Genomic DNA, 18,702 nt, shown 5'->3' with positions numbered 1-18,702 from the left:
ATAATTATCCATCATTGATCCATTGCCTATGAGCTTTTCACATATTGATCTTTGCTTCGTTACTTTTCCGTTGCTACTGTTACAATTACTATGAAACTACTACTGTCACTTTTGCCACTGTTACCGCTACTTCCATACTACTTTTCTACTAAATACTTTGTTGCAGATATTAAGTCTTTCAGGTGTGGCTGAATTGACACCTCAGCTGCTAATACTCAAGAATATTCTTTGGCTCCCCTTGTGTCGAATCAGTATGTTTGGGTTGAATACTCTACCCTCGAAAACTGTTGCGATCCCCTATACTTGTGGGTTATCAAGACCTTTTTCTGGCGCTGTTGCAGGGGAGCATAGCTCCTATTCTCTGAGTCACTTGGGATTTATATATGTTGATCACTATGAGGAATCTGAAAGATCAAAGAACCAATATTTTTCCCTCAACTACGAGGGGAGGTAAGGAACTGCCATCTAGCTCTGCACTGGATTCTCCTTCTGATTTGAGTAAACTTGCGACACCTACACCTGCTATTGATTCTGATATGTCGCATGTTATTGATGATGCCACTTCTACTATGAATGATGCTTATGATACTACTTCTTTGCTTGATAATACTGTGCCACTAGGTGAATTTCTTAATGAACAACTTGCTAGGGTTAGAGAGAATGAAATTACTAAAACTGATGATATTATTGAAGATTATGATTATGATTCTCCCCCTAGATATGAATTTCTTGTTGTGCCTGAGGGTTGTGTTATGGATGAAGAAACTGCTAGAGACTTCTTTGCTTGCAATGATAGAGAAGATCTTAAGAAATTATTAGCTAAGCTGAAAGAAAAATCCTTGAATGCTAGAATGAAATATGATCCCTCTTTTGCTACTTCACCTATCTTTGTTACTGATAAGGATTATGAATTCTCTGTCGATCGTGATTTAATTACTTTGGTTGAATCTAGTCCTTTTCATGGTTATGAATCTGAAACAGTTGTGGCACATCTTACTAAATTGAATGATATAGCCACCCTATTTGCCCATGAGGAAAAATCCGCTATTATTATATTCTTAAATTGTTTCCTTTCTCATTAAAGGGTGATGCTAAGATATGGTTTAATTCTCTTGCTCCTGGTTGTGTGCGTAGTCCCCAGTATATGATTTATTACTTCTCTACAAAATATTTCCCCGCTCATAAGAAACAAGCTACTTTAAGGGAAATATATAATTTTGTGCAAATTAAAGAAGAGAGTCTCTCACAAGCTTGGGGGAGGCTTCTCCAATTACTTAATGCTTTGCCTGATCATCCTCTCAAGAAAAATGAAATACTTGATATCTTTTAAAATGGACTAACCGATGCTTCCAAATACCACCTGGATAGTTGTGATGCTTGTGTTTTCAGGGAAAGAACTGTTGAGCAAGCTGAATTGTTATTGAATAATATATTGAGTAATGAAAATGATTGGACAGATCCTGAACCAACTCTGAAGCCAACTCCGAAGAAAAGGGGTATTCTATTTCTCAGTCCTGGAGATATGCAAGAGTCAAGGAAATCTATGAAAGAAAAAGGTATTAAAGCTGAAGATGTTAAAAATCTACCACCTATTGAAGAAATAGATGGTCTTGATAACCCGACACACGTAGTAGAGGTAAACTCTCTCCGTAGATTTGATGAAGGTGATATTCATCATAATAAGTCTCCTAGACAATGCTTTGATGAGTTTGCTAATTTTATTGTTAAACAAGAAAATTTCAATGCTTATGTTGGTAGACAATTGAAATGTAATGCTTACATGCTTGATCACTTGAGTAATTATATGAATAGTATTGTTAATGATCTTAAGCTTATTAGTAAACATGCTTCCATGGTTACAACTCAAGTAGAACAAGTACTTAAAGCTCAAGATGATTTGCTTAATGAGTTGAATAGTAAGAAAAATGATAATGTTGTAAGGGTTATGACTAGAGGTGGTAAGATGACCTAGGAACCTTTGTATCCTGAGAGCCATCCTAAGAGAGTTGAGTAGGATTCTCAGAGAACTAATACTGATACACCTAGTCCTCATAATAAAAAAGAAAAAGAAAGCTGATAGGACTTTGCATGCTAGTGAACGTGCTATAGACACACCTGAGAATCCTAATGATATTTCTATTTCTGATGCTGAGACACAATCTGGTGATGAGCATGAACCTAGTGACAATGTTAATGATGATGTTCATGTTGATGCTCAACCTAGTAACGATAATGATGTAGAGATTAAACCTGCTGTTGATCTTGATAACCCACAATCAAAGAATCAACATTATGATAAGAGAGACTTTGTTGCTAGGAAACATGGTAAAGAAAGAGAACCATGGGTTCAGAAAACCATGCCCTTTCCTCCTAAGCCATCCAAGAAAAAGGATGATGAGGATTTTGAGCGCTTCGCTAGAATGATTAGACCTATCTTTTTGCGTATGCATTTGACTGATATGCTTAAAATGCCTCCTTATGCTAAGTATATGAAAGATATTGTTACTAATAAAAGAAAGATACCAGAAGCTGAAATTTCCACCATGCTTGCTAATTATACTTTTAAGGGTGGAATACCAAAGAAACTTGGAGATCCAGGAGTACCAACTATACCATGCTCCATCAAAAGAAACTATGTTAAAACTGCTTTATGTGATCTTGGAGCCGGTGTTATTGTTATGCCTTTCTCTTTGTATCGTAGACTTGATTTGAATAAGTTGACACGTACTGAAATTTCTTTGCAAATGCCTGATAAATCAACTGCTATACCCATCGGTATTTGTAAGGATGTGCCTGTTGTGGCTGCAAACGTTACTATCTTAACGGACTTTGCTATTCTTGATATTCCCGAGGACGATAGTATGTCAATTATTCTTGGTAGACCCTTTTTGAATACTACAGGGGCTGTTATTGATTGCAACAAAGGCAATGTCACTTTTCATGTTAATGGTAATGACCATACGGTACACTTCCCGAAGAAACAACCTCAAGTTCATAGTATCAATTCAATTGGAAAAAATGCAACTATTACTATCAGAGGTTTTGAATTCCCTCTTCCTACTGTCAAAAAGAAATATGATATTCTTATTGTTGGGGACGTGCATATCCCCGTTGAGGTAACCTAGTGTTATTCGAAAATTCTCCGGTTTCATGTCATTCGGAAGAAGTTTGTTAATAAGACCTGATGAACCTTGTTAATGGATTCCTTTTGATGAGCATGAGATGGATGAATTTAGAAAGCAGAACTCTCTGTACCCATCTTTTACTTTCTGTTAATTAGTTTGAATAAAGCAAAAATAGTATTTTCTGTCTGTTTTCTGAATTATCCATGCAATAAGAAAAGTCCCGAAAACAAAAGTTCTCCAAATGCCCTGAAAATTGGATATGTTTTTTTATAGAATATTTTAGAATTTTTGGTGCAAAGAACACACCAGGGGGCCATAAGGGTGGAGGGCGCGCCCACCCCCCCTGGGGCGTGCCCCTGACCTTGTGGGCCCCACATGGCCCCCTCCACTTATTCCAGCACCCATCCACACCTTCTTCCTCCAGAAAAAATCACTCCATTTCTCAAACTCGTGTTCTTGCTCATCTAGCTGCCATTTGCGATCTCCTTGCTCAAAGCTCCATTCACAAAACTGCTTTGGGGGATTGTTCTTCGGTATGTGACTCCTCCAATGGTCCAATTAGTTTTTGTTCTAGTGCTTTATTCATTGCAAAAATTTTCTGCTGTGGTGACCATGTTCTTGAGCTTGCATGTCAAATGCATATGGTCCAAAGTTGTTTTGATGCATGATATAGCCTCTAGGCACTCGTAGGAGTAGTTACTATCAATTTTGTTGAGTTTGGTTCACTTTTATTTTGAGTCACTAAAAATTTTAGAGGAAGAAAAGTGTCCAGGAAAATGTATCAAGGTGGTTCCTCAAGGAAGCAAGCACCGAGGCGTGCAATACGTGAACCGGACCTTGAACTACCAAGGGAAGCTCAAGTGAAGCCGTGTGAATGGCCGTCGGATGAATTTATGGATCGTGCAGCTTTCAAGGATGAATTATATGCGTACGTCCAAAATGTCGGCCTCGAGGATTTCTTATCGGACAAGTGCTTACAATATTATTACCTCACCGATTCCTTCGTGCGGAGGTTTGAGTTTTCATCCAAGCGTAATATTCATACTGTCCTGTTTGATCTTTATGATGAATCTTATACCATGGACCTAGAAGATTTTTTTGATGCATGCAAAATCCCACAATGAGGCAGTCTTAGTGAGCCTCATAAATCTGAATATAATGATTTCCTTGCTAGCATCACTGTTGGAGAAACTAGAAATGTCACTCAAGCTACCATGGGGAGCATTCATTTTCCTGCCATACATTATTTTGCTCTCTTCATAGGCAGATGCATTAATGGTAAACATGATCATAGCCACCTTTGTGCATCGGATCTTAGTGTCCTCAAGTGTGCAGTGTTGGATGATAAACGATATAATTTAGGGGCTATTATTGCTAGGAGGTTAATTACACCATAATTCTAAAGATGGAGATTTATTTGGCAGGATTTATGCAACTCGTTTAGCTAAATATTTGGATGTACCTATTAGAGGATATGATATTGAGTTGCCACCTGCTTTTCTAGATTATAATACTTTGGTGCGATATCGGTTTCTTGAGAGGAATGATCAGTTCCTCCAGTATCGACTAATATTTGACAGACGGCGTCCCGTCTATGTTACCCTTCCTGCTCCTGCCTTCTTTGACTTTCAGACAAAGGGGAGATATTTTATAACAAGAGAGGAGGCAAACGACTATGAGAGGACAGCAGAGCCCGCTCGTCTTCAGGAGGCAGCTCGCCAAGCGGTAGCTGCCGCAGCACAGTACGACCCCAACTATGATTCCGGATATCATCCAGGCCAGTGGTGGCCATAGACCAACTTAGGACAAAAGCCTAAGCTTGGGGGAGTACATATTTCTCACCGACATTACATTCATGTTCACACACTCATTCTAGTTGTCGGTGTTCATACTCCTTCATTGTATTATCGATGCTAGTTTATTTCTTTTTCCCGCTTTCTTCTTGTGTGTTTGAAAAGCCTTAAGAAAAACCAAAAAAATTTAGTTGTAGTTAGTTTACTTTCTATGCATGCTTAGTAGTAAAATTAAAAGAAAACCCAAAAAGATTTCTCGTTCTTCTTTTGCTCATTCGGAGCTTTCCCGTGTAAATAGTTTTTCTCATTCTTGTTCTTCTTCCTTAGAAAAACAAAAACTCCAAAAATATTTCAGTGTGTTTCTTTGAATTTCTTTTCTTTGGGGGTTGAGAGGAGAAGACCATGATGAAAATGTTGAGTGGCTCTCATATGCATTATTGTTGATCTAACAGAGAGCCCATATTACCTTGTCTTCTCCTTTGAATAAATGTTTGCAGATTCCAGCTTAGTCCAATGCACGTGCACTATTATTATTATCCACACCGTTCGGTCGTGCAAGTGAAAGGCAATAATGACGATATATGATGAAATGATTGAGATGAGGAAAAGCTGGTATGAACTCGACCTATCTTGTTGTTGTAAATATGATTAGTTCATTGTTCCTGATTCAGCCTATTATGAATGAAACATGTTTGCAATGACAATTAGAGATTATAGTTACTCATGCCATGCTTAATTAGCTAGGAGTTTATAATGGTTTACCTTGCGTGCCAACATGGAAATTAAAATGGTTGTGATGTAGTATGATAGGATGGTATCCTCCTTTGAATGATTCGAGTGGCTTGACTTGGCACATGTTCACGCATGTAGTTGAAACAAAATCAACGTAGCCTCTACGATATTTATGTTCATGGTGATTCATATCCTACTCATGCTTGCATTCAATGTTGGTTAATCTCAATGCATGTTTATCACTGTTGTCGCTCTCTAGTTGGTCCCTTCCCAGTCTCTTTCTAGCCTTCACTTGTACTAAGCGGGAATACTGCTTGTGCATCCACTTCCATAAACCCCAAAGTTATTACATATGAGTCCACCATACCTTCCTATATGCAGTATCTACCTGTCGTTCCAAGTAAATTTGCAAGTGCCAACCTCTAAACCTTCAAATGGTAATCCGTTTTGTATGCTCGAATAGCTCATGTACCAACTAGGGCTATCAATATCTTCCATGCTAGGTGGGTTATTCTCACGATGAGTGGACTCCGCTAGTCATTCACGAGAAAATGGCTGGTACCTGGGATGCCCAGTCCCATCCTCAAAGCAAATCAAATCAAAATAATAGCAAACAAAACTCCCCCAGGACTGTTGTTAGTTGGACGGTACCTGTTGTTTCGGACCAACCGTGGAGTGTGCTTGTTGGTGGTGGGTGATAACCCACAAGTATAGGGGATCGCAACAGTTTTTGAGGGTAGAGTATTCAACCAAATTTATAGATTCGACACAAGGGGAGCCAAAGAATATTTGAAGGTATTAGCAGCTGAGTTGTCAATTCAACCACACCTGGAGATTAATTATCTGCAGCAAAGTGATCAGTAGCAAAGTAATATAATAGTTTTGATAGTAGTGACAGCAGCAATAGTAACGGTAACAGTGATAGCAGTATTTTGTAGCAAGTGCAATCGTAACGATAGCAGTAGTAACTTAGCAAGAACAATATAAGATAAATTCGTAGGCATTGGATCAGTGACTTGTTGGATGATATTCATCATGAGACAGTTATAACCTAGGGCGATACGGCACTAGCTCCAGTTCATCAATATAATGTAGGCATGTATTCCGTATATAGTCATATGTGCTTATGGAAAGAACTTGCATGACATATCTTGTCCTACCCTCCCGTGGCAGCGGGGTCCATATTGGAAACTAAAGGATATTAAGGCCTCCTTTTAATAGAGAACCGGAACAAAGCAGTAACACATGGTGAATACATGAACTCCTCAAACTACGGTCATCACCGGGAGTGGTCCCGACTATTGTAACTCCGGGGTTGCCGGATCATAACACGTAGTAGGTGACTATAACTTGCAAGATCGGATCTAGAACATGGATATAATTGTGATAACATAAACGTTTCATATCTGAGTTCATGGCACCCGGGCCCAAAGTGACAAGCATTAAGCAGGGCAATGTCATAGCAACATCAATCTTAGAATATAGTAGATACTAGGGATCAAGCCCTAACAAAACTAACTCGATTACATGATGAATCTCATCCAACTCCTCACCGACCAGCGAGCCTATGAAGGAATTACTCACTCCCGGTGGGGAGCATCATGGAATTGGCGATGGAGAAGGATTGGTGATGACGAAGAACGAACATCCCCCTCTCCAGAGCCCCAAACGGACTCCAGATCTGGCCTTCCGATGAAGAACAGGAGGTGACGGTGGCTCCGTCTCATGGATCGCGATAGTTCTTTCTCCCTGATTTTTTTCTGGAAAAATAGGATTTTATAGCGTCGGTTTTAGGGTCTGCGGGGCCACCAGGTGGGGACAACCCACCTGGGCGCGCCAGGAGGGGGGCGTGCCCTGGTGGGTTGTGCCCACCCAGGTGCCCCCCTCTGGTGGGTCTTGGCTCCAGAAATTCTTGTTTATTGTATAAAAAAACCTCACAAAGTTTCGTTCCATTCTGAGAACTTTTATTCTGCATAAAAACAGCACCATGGTAGTTCTGCTGAAAACAGCGTCAGTCCGGGGTTAGTTTCATTCAAATCATGCAAATTAGAGTCCAAAACAAGAGGAAAAGCGTTAGGAAAAGTAGATACGTTGGAGACGTATCAACTCCCCCAAGCTTAAACCTTTGCTTGTTCTCAAGCAATTCAGTTGATAAACTGAAAGTGAAAAAGAAAAACTTTTACGAACTCTCTAGCTCTTGTTTGCATAAATAAGCTTAAACAGCACCCAGGTTTTCAGCCAACATTATAACTAACCATGTCGACAATAACTCTTAGAGATAATATTGACTCATATCAATGACATAATTAGCTAGTGAGCAATAATAAGATATCTCAAACGGCAACACGCTATCAAAACAACCATGATATAATATGACAATAGTGGTATCTCGCTAGCCCTTTCTGAGACCGCAAAACATAAATGCAGAGCACCTCCAAAGTTCAAGCAGCGACTAAACATTGTAATTCATGGTAGAAAAGATCCAGTCATGATGCACCCAACATTAGCTACACACAATGCATAAGTCATGGCAGCAGTGCTCTCAGGTTCTAGCGCTTGTTTTAGAAGGTGATGACTCAACATAAAAGTAAATAGATAGTCCCTTCACAGAGGGAAGCAGTGATTTGTAGAGGTGCCAGAGCTCAAGTTTTTAAAATAGAGGTAAATGATATTTTGAGACATGCACCCTTCTCATTTACTTCACGACCATCAGTTATCAATATCTTCCATGCTAAGCACGCTAGTGGTGGTTCCCAAGCGATAAAAGTAAAGGTTTACTCCCCCTCCACCAACAATCACATTCCACGGCTTGTCCGAAACAACGGGTGCCGTCCAAACCAACAACAGTCCCGGGGGAGTTTTGTTTAATTATTTGCATTTTTGAGTTCGGGACTGGGAATCCCTATTACCGCCCTTTCCTCGTGCGATGGCGAGTGAATAAACACTCGACCTGAGAATAACCCGCTTAGCATGGAAGATACCGACCACCTCCTGTCGTTCCATGAACAATCCAGGCACACAAAAAAGGGTATTTATTAGAAGTTTTTAGAGGTGGCACATGCAAAATTTACTTAGGACGGCAGGGTAATACCGCATATAGGTAGGTATGGTGGACTCATCTGGAATAACTTTTGGGTTCAAGGTTTTTGATGTACAAGCAGAATTCCCACTTAGTACAGGCGAAGGCTAGCAATTAGATTGAGAAGCGACCAGCTAGAGAGCAACAACGGTCATGAACATGCATTATGCATAAGTAACATTGGACACTAGCGTGAGTAGGATATGAACACCATGAACATAAATATCATAGAGGCTATGTTGGTTTTGATTCAACTACATGCATGAACATGTGCCAAGTCAAGCCACTCAAACATTCAGAGGAGGATACCATATCATCATACTACATCACAATTATTTTAACGCAATGTTGATATCCAAGATAAATCATTATCCACTCCCAGCTACTTATGCATGGCATGAGAAACTATAGTCTCTAATTGTCATTGCAAACATGTTTAACCATAATGGGTTGAATCATGGATACTAGGTTAAACATATTTACACAAACAGAACAAGTCGAGTTCATACCTGTTTCTCTCTGCCACGGCCAGTTCATCGAATATCGTCATTATTTCCTTTCACTTGCACGACCGAACAATATGAAAATAACAATAGTGCAAGAGTGTCGTGGACTAAGCTGGAATCTGCAAACATTTTATTCAACGGGAGAAGACAAGGTAAAATGGGCTCCTTATTAGATTAACTACTATTCATACGAGAGCCACTCAACATTTTCATCGTGGTCTTCTCCTCGGTACAACTCGAATAAAAAGAAAGGAAATTCAGAGAAACACACTGAAATATTTTTGGAGTTTTTGGTTTTCTTGAACAAGCAAATAAAAGGGAAAAGCACAAATGAGAAAAAATATTTACACGGGAAAGCTCCCAGCAAGCAAAAGAAGAACAAGGAAATCTTTTTGGGTTTTCTTTAGTACTACGGCTAAGCATGCATAGAAAGTAAACTAACTACAACTATTTTTTTTGGTTTTTCTAAAGTTTTTCAAACACACAAGAAGAAAGCAAGAAAAATAAATCTAAACATGGATGATACAATGAAAAAGTGTGAACACCGACAGCTGGAATAAGTGGTCATGAATGTAACGTCGGTGAGAAATACGTTCTCCCCCAAGCTTAGGCTTTTAGCCTAACTTGGTAGTCGATCAGTAGCCTGGATAGTAGTTGGCGTGGTAGTCACGGAGGCTCTCGGTGCGGATGCCTCGGCCTGCCGTGCTGCCTCCACTACTGCGTTGTGTGCTCGGGCCACACTCTCAAGAACAAAATATCTTCCTTTGATGTGATAGTCAAAAAGAGCAAGCGCACGCAAATATGTGTGCACAACAGATGTTTGGTTAAACAATAGATTGTAAGTGAAGTTATGAATCTTTCCTTTAAGGATCTTATGATCTTTTAAGGTGTCAAAATCTAAATACTGCGTGGGTAGGATAGGATCAAAGGGCAAAGGTGAAACACCCAGCCCTCGTGCTAAACGCGTGGCATATATTCCACCATAGAAATATCCATTGTTAGAATTGTGTTGAAGTCTGCGTGCAAAAATCGCTCCAAGGTTATAATTCCTTTCACCAGTGAGAGCGGTGCGTATGAGGCTAAAGTATTGAGCACACAGTGTACTACAGTCTTGCTTGCCTACTATACATTTCCCGTTAAATAATGCAAAGTACTAAATTGCGAGAAAATGAATGCTCTTTATTCTACCTTGTGTCACTCCCCTCGTCTCACCGTAGCAAAGACTAGTCAAGAATGATTGGTACTTAGTCCTTGGCGGTTCGTCAAGCGAACCCCAGAACGGGAGTTTGCAGTGGTAAGCAAAATTCTCAAGCAAGATGGTAAATGGATTATCATAAAGCACAAAAGACACCCTAGACTCACGGGGGTGGAATTTAAATCCTTTGACAAATGATTCAGTGAGAATGTGGCGTTGTTCGCACTTATCTGAAATGTAGGGCCCAAGACCGGCATTGTGAACATATTGCTCAAACTCCTCCTTAATGCCCACACGCATCATGTAGTCATCGCAAGGCCATAAGCATGTTTTGGTGGTGGCATCTCGTGTAGAACTTTCTCTTGGTTCAACATAAGACCGGCGAGCAGAGCTGTCACTAGAAGATGCCCCCGAGAATCGCCTCCTCGAAGAACTCCTTCCAAAAAGTTTCATCGTGTTCACGTACAATTTTTGGGAAAAAATTAGTGACAAAAATTTATCAACAAAACTTTACAAGATTGATAGCAACTACTCATAGGGATACATAGAGGCCATAGCAAGCATTCAAACTACTTCGAACTCTAAGAATTCAACATGCAAGCTCATCTACAGCAGCACCAAGAGTAGCTAATTATTCAAAATATAAACCACTAAAACAAAAACTAATTGGACAAACGGTAGAGTCACATACCAAGCAACAATCCCCTGAAACAGTTTCGGAAACGGAGCTTCGAGCAAAGAGATCGAAATCCACGGGTTTGAGAGCAAGAACACGGGACAGAGAGCAATGGAGAATTTTTTCTGGAGGTAAATGATGATGTGGTGTGAAGAGATAAGTGAGGGGGCCACGTGGGGACCACAACCCACCAGGGTGCGCCCAGGTGGGTTGTGCCCACCTGGTGCACCTCCCTTTGATATTATTTGCACCAGGAATTCAGAAATATTCAGAAAAAACGTATTAAATTTTCAGTGCATTCTGAGAAATTTTATTTTTGGGTCATTTTTTTATTGCACGGGAAATTCAGAAAACAGACAAAACATGGAATTTTATTTTATTTAACTAATAAAAACAGAAGACTAAAAGTTGGGACATAAGGTAGTGCTTACTAAATTCATCAACTTCATACTGCTCAAAAATGATCCATTAATAAGGTTGATCAGGTCTTATTAAAAACCACTTTCGATTAGCATGAAACCGAAGAACTTTTGTAAATCACTAAGTTACCTCAATGGGGATATGACTGTCCCCAACAATAAGCATTTCATATTTCTTTTTGACAGTAGGTAGAGGTATTTGAAAACTTCCAATAGTATTGTCGGAGATTTTTCAATAACATTAATACCATTCACTTGGAATTGTTTCTTCGAAAAGTGCACCGTATGTTCATTACCATTGATATGAAAAGTGACCTTGCTTTTATTGCAATCAATAACAGCCCCTACAGTATTCAAGAAGGGTCTACCAAGGATAATCGACATGTTGTCATCCTCGAGCATCTCAAGTATAACAAAGTCAGTCAAAATAGTAACATTAGCAACAACAACGGGCACATCCTCACAAATACTGATAGGTATGGCAGTTGATTTATCAGCCATTTGCATTGATATTTCAGTAGGTGTGAGTTTATTCAAATCAAGGCTTTTATATAAAGATAAAGGCATAACACCAACACCAGCTCCTAAATCACATAAAGCAGTTTCCACATAATTCTTTTTGATAGAGCAAGCTATAGTTGGTATTCCCGGATCTCCAAGTTTTTTAGGTACTCCATCTTTAAAAGTATAATTAGCAAGCATAGTGGAGATTTCAGCTTCCGATATTTTTCTCTTATTGGTGATGATGTCTTTCATGTACTTTGCATAAGGAGGCATTTTCAAGATATCAGTCAAGCGAGTACACAAAAAGACTGGCCTCAGCATTTCAGCAAAGCGTTCAAATTCTTCATCATTCTTCTTTTTAGTTGACTTAGGTGGAAAAGGCATAGGTTTTTGAACCCATGGTTCTCTTTCTTTACCGTGTTTTCTAGCAATGAAGTCTCTTTTGTCATACCTTTTATTCTTAGGTTGTGGGTTATCAAGATCAACAGGTGGTTCTATCTCAACATCATTATCTGGTTCTTTATTATTTGGTTGAGTGTCTTCATGAACCTCATCATTATCTTTTTCATTATCAGAAGGTGAGTGTTCATTACCACTAAGTTTCAGCATCAGAGATAGAAGTTTCATTATCATTATCAGGAGGTTTTTCTATTTCAGGTTCACTAGAAGCATGCCAAGTCCTATCATTTTTCTGCTTCTTTTTCCTTCTAGAAGGACTAGGTGCATCAGTGTTAACTCTTTGTGAATCTTGTTCTATTCTTTTTGGGTGTCCCTCAGGATAAAGTGGTTCCTGAGTCATTTTACCTCCTCTAGTTGCTACTCTAATAGCAAAGTCATGTATATTATTATTCATTTCATCTAGCATTTATCTTCAAGATTTAGCAACTTGTTCTAATTGAGTTTGAACCATAGAAGCATGTTTTCCAATACCTCTAACATCATTTGAGATTATAAATAACAAGTCACTCAAGTGAGCAATCATATCAGAATTATATCTCAATTGTTTCATAACATTTGCATTGAAGTGATCTTGTTTTCTAATATAATTTTCAAACTCATAAAGGCATTGGCTAGGTGTAACATCCCAAATTTTCAATTTGGAATGTTATACATAGGTCATCCATGCATGTCATATTCTATTGCATTTTGTTTTGCAATCCTCGAAATTCTAAGCAACTCAAGGACCCAGAGGAGAGAGTTGGGAATTTCGTTATTTTCATATTTGAGTTTTCCTCAAATTTTGAAAAGAGGATCATTTGGTTTTAATTATTTTTCTCTTCGAAAATAGTTCATACTAAAATATATGAGAGGAGATAATATGACTTCTCCAAAATAAAAGAAATATTGGAGGAAAAATGTTAAAATCAAATAAATTATTTTATTTGGATTTTATGGCAATTTTATTTCTATTAGAAAAATATGCATTTTTCAAAACTGTATTTTAGGGCCAAGAAAATGTTCACGTTGTTCTAAATATTCTATTTAGATGGTGAAAATTTGTTTTGGTATTTTTAGATTCTTATATTATTTTTTAGGATTTTTCCGGCGAAATGAGTTAAAAAATTGCTTCGGACCGACAGGGCCGAAAGCCCAGCCGGCCCACGCGCAGCGTCACCCCGACCCCGAGCGGGAGTCCGCCGCCCGTATGCCGCCGCGCCGTGGCCGACTCCGCCTCGCCCCGCCGCCTTGCCCCCTCCCCCACGCCACCACCCCCTCCCCCTCATAAATACCACCGCCGCCGCCCCCCTTGCCCCACATCGCCGCCCCGCCCCGCAGCAGCAGCAGCGCCGCCACCACTGCCTTCTGCCGCCGCGCCGCTTCACCACCGCCCCGCCCCGCCGGAAGCCCCGCCGGAGCCGCCGCTCGCCGGATCCGCCGCCGCCGGTCTTTTCCGGCTAAACGGTAGAACCGTTCGTTTTTCATAAAACCCTAGATTCGTTTTTTTAGATCGGTTTTTGTTCGGTTTTCTCGGTTTAGTTGTTTAGTTAGCCGTAGACAGCGAACGTTCGTTCGTTATCCTGTTCGTCTCGTTTTATTTTCCAGGGTTTTTCCACGATTATTTTCGATCACGATTTGTGCCCTGATCTTCGTTTTAGTTTATCTTTTCGCTTGTTTATCCAAATCAGGTGAAACAAGCGCCTAGATCTTCGTCTCGAAGCCCTCTTTCTGTTTAACCAACTTGAACAAGATTTTGGTACTGTAAAATTTGACTTTAGTCCAGATTAGTAAATGGGTCTTGTTTCTTTCGTAGTTTGAGTTTCGTTGCTCCGTTTGATTTGATTCTTTTTGCAAACCGGAGTTCTTCAGTTGAACTTTCTGGTTAGATCTTCTTATTTGAGTTTTACCCGTGCATCTTTGCTTGATTGCTTATGTATGCTATTGTTTGTTTGCGATAGAATTCCCGGAGTGTGAAGCGTGCTACTACGAGTCTTTAGGATTTGCAGATCGTCAGCAAGGCAAGTAACACATTTATCATACTCTTTTCATACCCAGTTTTTATGCATTAGTTACAATCCTCAAACACTGCATGACTAGGATGTGATTAACTTGTGGGTACTGGGAAGTAGATGATGAGGTAGAACCTATTACCTGTTTTATTACCAAACCCTTGGGAGTTACCTCTACGTTATGCTTATATTGCCATGCTATGCTCGTAGATGTGGATTGGGTTTGAGTGTATCCATGACAGATGTGAGTTGTTAATTAATGGTTCAACTTAAGGTGGCAACTTTAATACACATCTGGGTGGATTGCTTGTGGGCACCTGGAGAATCAATTGTTGTCCTAGGATATCCCGGAGTACCCATGTGATCATCCTACGGTCCGCCACCCGGGCTTAAAGGGATCATAAGATTATTCATGCTAGAAACTTCCGTGTGCAGCCACAAGCTATTATGGGCTCTAGCATAGTTGAGTATGTTGCATGACCTCTTTCAATGGTAGGCTAGCAGATGTAGAGGGAAAGTAGGTGTAACTGTCTACCCAGAGTAAAGAGTTAATGTTTCTGAAAGATTGTGTCTCGGTCATCCGTTTCTCAAACACCACGTAGTGCGAGAAATCCAACGGAGGAGATCGAGTCTTGTGGGGAAAAGTGCGCAAACCTCTGCAGAGTGTACAAACTAATCATGATTAGCCGTGTCCCCGGTTATGGACATCTTGAGTATCTGGTACTTGAATTATTGCTTTGATCTCATCACTCTAAATTAATTTGTGGGGATGATAATGATTACTTTAATTGGGATTGAGTTGGACGAACCTTCTCAATGATGTTTCAACCACCATGATAGTTAAATAAAATATATTCCTTTGCAGTAGGGAAAAATTGGCTTTTCGCAAAACTTTATAACCATAGAGCCTCCACCAGCCATATATGCATGTAGTGATAGCATTTATCTGTTCGTTGCTCTACTGTGTTATATTGCCAGCATATTCCATGTGCTGACCCGTTCCGCGCTGCAACATATCATGTTGCAGACTTTTTAGACGAAGAGTAAGGTGCGCTAGGTCGTTTGTCGTGCACTCAGCTATGCCGTTGGAGTTGATGGACTCACTTTATCTTCCAAGCCTTCCGCTGTTATCTTATTTAGATGGCCTTAAGCCATATTTATTATAATAAGTTCTCTATTGAGACATTCGATGTAATAAGTGTGTGATTGCTACTCTGTTATAAATCCATTCAAGTATTGTGTGTGTCAGCATTACCGATCCAGGGATGACACTGAACACAGAGATTTGACCGTCTGAGGTCGGATCGCTACAAGATGGTATCAGAGCACACGCTGAATGTAGGACACGACCACTAAGATGAGCCATAGGTCACTCTTCTCTACTCATTTCTGACTCCTCTCCATTTTCTACTCTCTAGGATGGCGGACTCAAGGAACAAGTTTGCACAACCAGATGAAGACACACCCTTTGGACGAAACTTGAAGGAAGTCACTACGTACCTGAACATCGGAATACCAAGCTTCACCGGGACCTACACCGCTACTTTACCTGAAGAGGAGTGCTGGATGATTCGAGTTCAAGTTCCAGGAAGGACATTCACGCTGGTCACTGAGCCCATAGAGTTTTCCTTTGATGCACCAACCTGGAGTCTAGGAAAGAGCATGGCAGCCCACATCGCCATGGGACGCATTGGCGAAGTTTTTCACAAGGATCTCAAGGATACTATCTACCAAATATGTGGGCCCCGAGATGAGCAATGGGAGATAGTCAGCACCAGGAGGGACAGGTCCATTGCAGCTTTCATCCAGGAGCTAAACCAGCACATTCATCGACAGGAGAATCAGATGTGCGCTGGCATGATTGATATAAAGAAGGCAATGACCAGGATCACAGACCTAGAAGAGGAACTCAAGTCTACACGCGATGGATATGAGGAGGAAATGATGATACTCGTGGAGAAGAACGACGACCTGACAAGGAAGCTAGGAGTTTTTATGGGAGACCCTGCACCAGGAGGAGAAGACGACGAACCTAAGAAAATTCGTTCTGAAGACTACATCATCATCGACGACACCGACTCTGACCCTGATGGTAGTGATGATGATTATGAAGACGAAGCTAGAGCGGATATCATGGAGTCTTCCACCGATCAAAATTTCTAGATGACCACCATATGATTAGTAGTATTTCCCCCTTGTATATAGTAGTAGCCCGAGCACTTTTGTCATGATAGTTCTTGACCAATTGTATGCCCTTGCTTGAATTGATTTGGTGTGATATGATTGTGTTTGTCTCATGTGCATATTGATGTAGGGTGGAACCCTAGATGGCCGATCTTTCACGAAAGGAGCGGATCCCTATGAAGAATGCGATGAACACGAGGGGAAACACGAGGGAAACACGAGGGGAACACGAGAGAAATCACTCAACCAACAAGAATAGATCACACATGCGCTAGACCGATGAACACAAAGGTGAGATACAAGATCCAAATCCAACAAAGGACGACACAAAGGTAACCGGTTCTTCTCCGTGAGGAGGTCTTGATGGGGGTCTTCTCCGTGAGGAGGTCTTGAATCCAAGGTGGATCGTCTCCGTAGAGGGGTCGCGGTCTCTCTCGTGGAGTAGATCCGATATGGATGAGCAAAGCTCTATCTCTAAATGAGCTAATCCTTTGCTAACCCTAAAACGTAGGTGGAGGGGGAGTATATATAGTCTAAGGGGCGAAGGGGTACATGGGCTTTCGGCCCGGATACACTGCACGCAGGCAGGAGGGGCCGGATGTCCGGGCAACGGGCCGAATGTCCGGGCTTTCCCGAGACGCCGGATGTCCGGGCGCTAGGCCGGATGTCCGGGCTGGCGAGATCCAGCTTCTGGACGTTCTGTGATGGGCGCCGGATTTCCGGGCTGGTGCCGGATGTCCGGGCTTGCGGGAGGGGCCGGATGTCCGGGCCATGTAGCACTTCGGTTGCTGGGCTGCTGCTGTTGTTGACATCTTCAGGGGCCGGATGTCCAGGCCAGGGCCGGATGTCCGTGGCCTGTAGACTTTCTCCGGTTCCTCTCGTCGTGCTCCTTCATCCTTGTACTTGGGGACTTGTCCATCATTCCGAGCATCTCCAAGAGGGTCTCCTTGGTACCTAGGCATGTGTAGTGTCCTTGCATTAGGTAGCAACCATGTCTCACATGAATGGAAAGGAGAAGCATTTAGGATCGGGTTCACCTTAGGTCCAATGGCGTAGGCTCGAGTGTACATGGGGATGATCGTCGGATGCTCCGTATCATCTCCCCTCCCTTGGGAAAGATCCGACCTCGGATCGAAATCCTCATCACCATGGAAACGGTTGTCATGGACGGACTTGTAGTAGGACAAAGTGGAAAACATTGCGCAATCCAAGTACTCCAAGGTGTCTCCGGAGTGGTATACATGCAAAAAGAGCAAACACAAGCGACACTCGAAAATACAATGGTTAGCGCACACAAAGTGTCCATCATGTAAGAATGAGTCCGTGAGGCAAGATTGTTCATGACAAAGCACATGAAGCTTAGCAAGATGATATGGAATGAGATGTAAAGCATTCATGGGAGCAAAAGCATTCATTGTGCACACAAATGTGGTGTGAATGTGACCAATGCAACCACGGTGCAAAATGATGTCATAGTGAGACGGTTTATCAATAGCATGAATATGGCAATGGATGCTCAATATGATTATGTTATCATGCAATTGATGGTAGGCAATGTGATCATTATGTATGAATATGACAATAAGAAAGATCACAACAAATTTGCTAAGGAAATGTGCAAGCTCATATATCATGGATGACATAGAAATACAAGATGCAACAAGGCAATCATAATGTGGGTCAATCCATGCAAAGTTGTTATGGTTGGTGTTGTACCATAGCTCGATGTCGTGGTAGAAGTGTTGGTCCGGTGGTGCATCCACTAAGTCCGAGCACTCCTCAACTTGAAGGTCCATAGGGTCCATCTCCAATGTCGGTCCTCCGTTCATGAGATGTATCATGTAGAAAACAAGAAGGAAACAACAATGAAAGAATGACCCATCCAACATGCGTATTTGAGAATGGCTCAAAGGGAATGAGTTCACCTTTAGTAGGTTCTCGAAAATGTTGGTGTTGCACATCGTGTACGCCTTCACATGCCCAATATGTCTCGTGATGGAAATGCCTTGTGAATTCCTCAAAATGAAAGAACATGACAAACA

This window comes from Aegilops tauschii, chromosome 1 (assembly GCF_002575655.3).
Source record: "Aegilops tauschii subsp. strangulata cultivar AL8/78 chromosome 1, Aet v6.0, whole genome shotgun sequence".
Lineage (NCBI taxonomy): Eukaryota > Viridiplantae > Streptophyta > Magnoliopsida > Poales > Poaceae > Aegilops > Aegilops tauschii.
The sequence above is the reverse complement of the archived record's forward strand: the minus strand, read 5'-3'. Positions refer to the sequence as shown.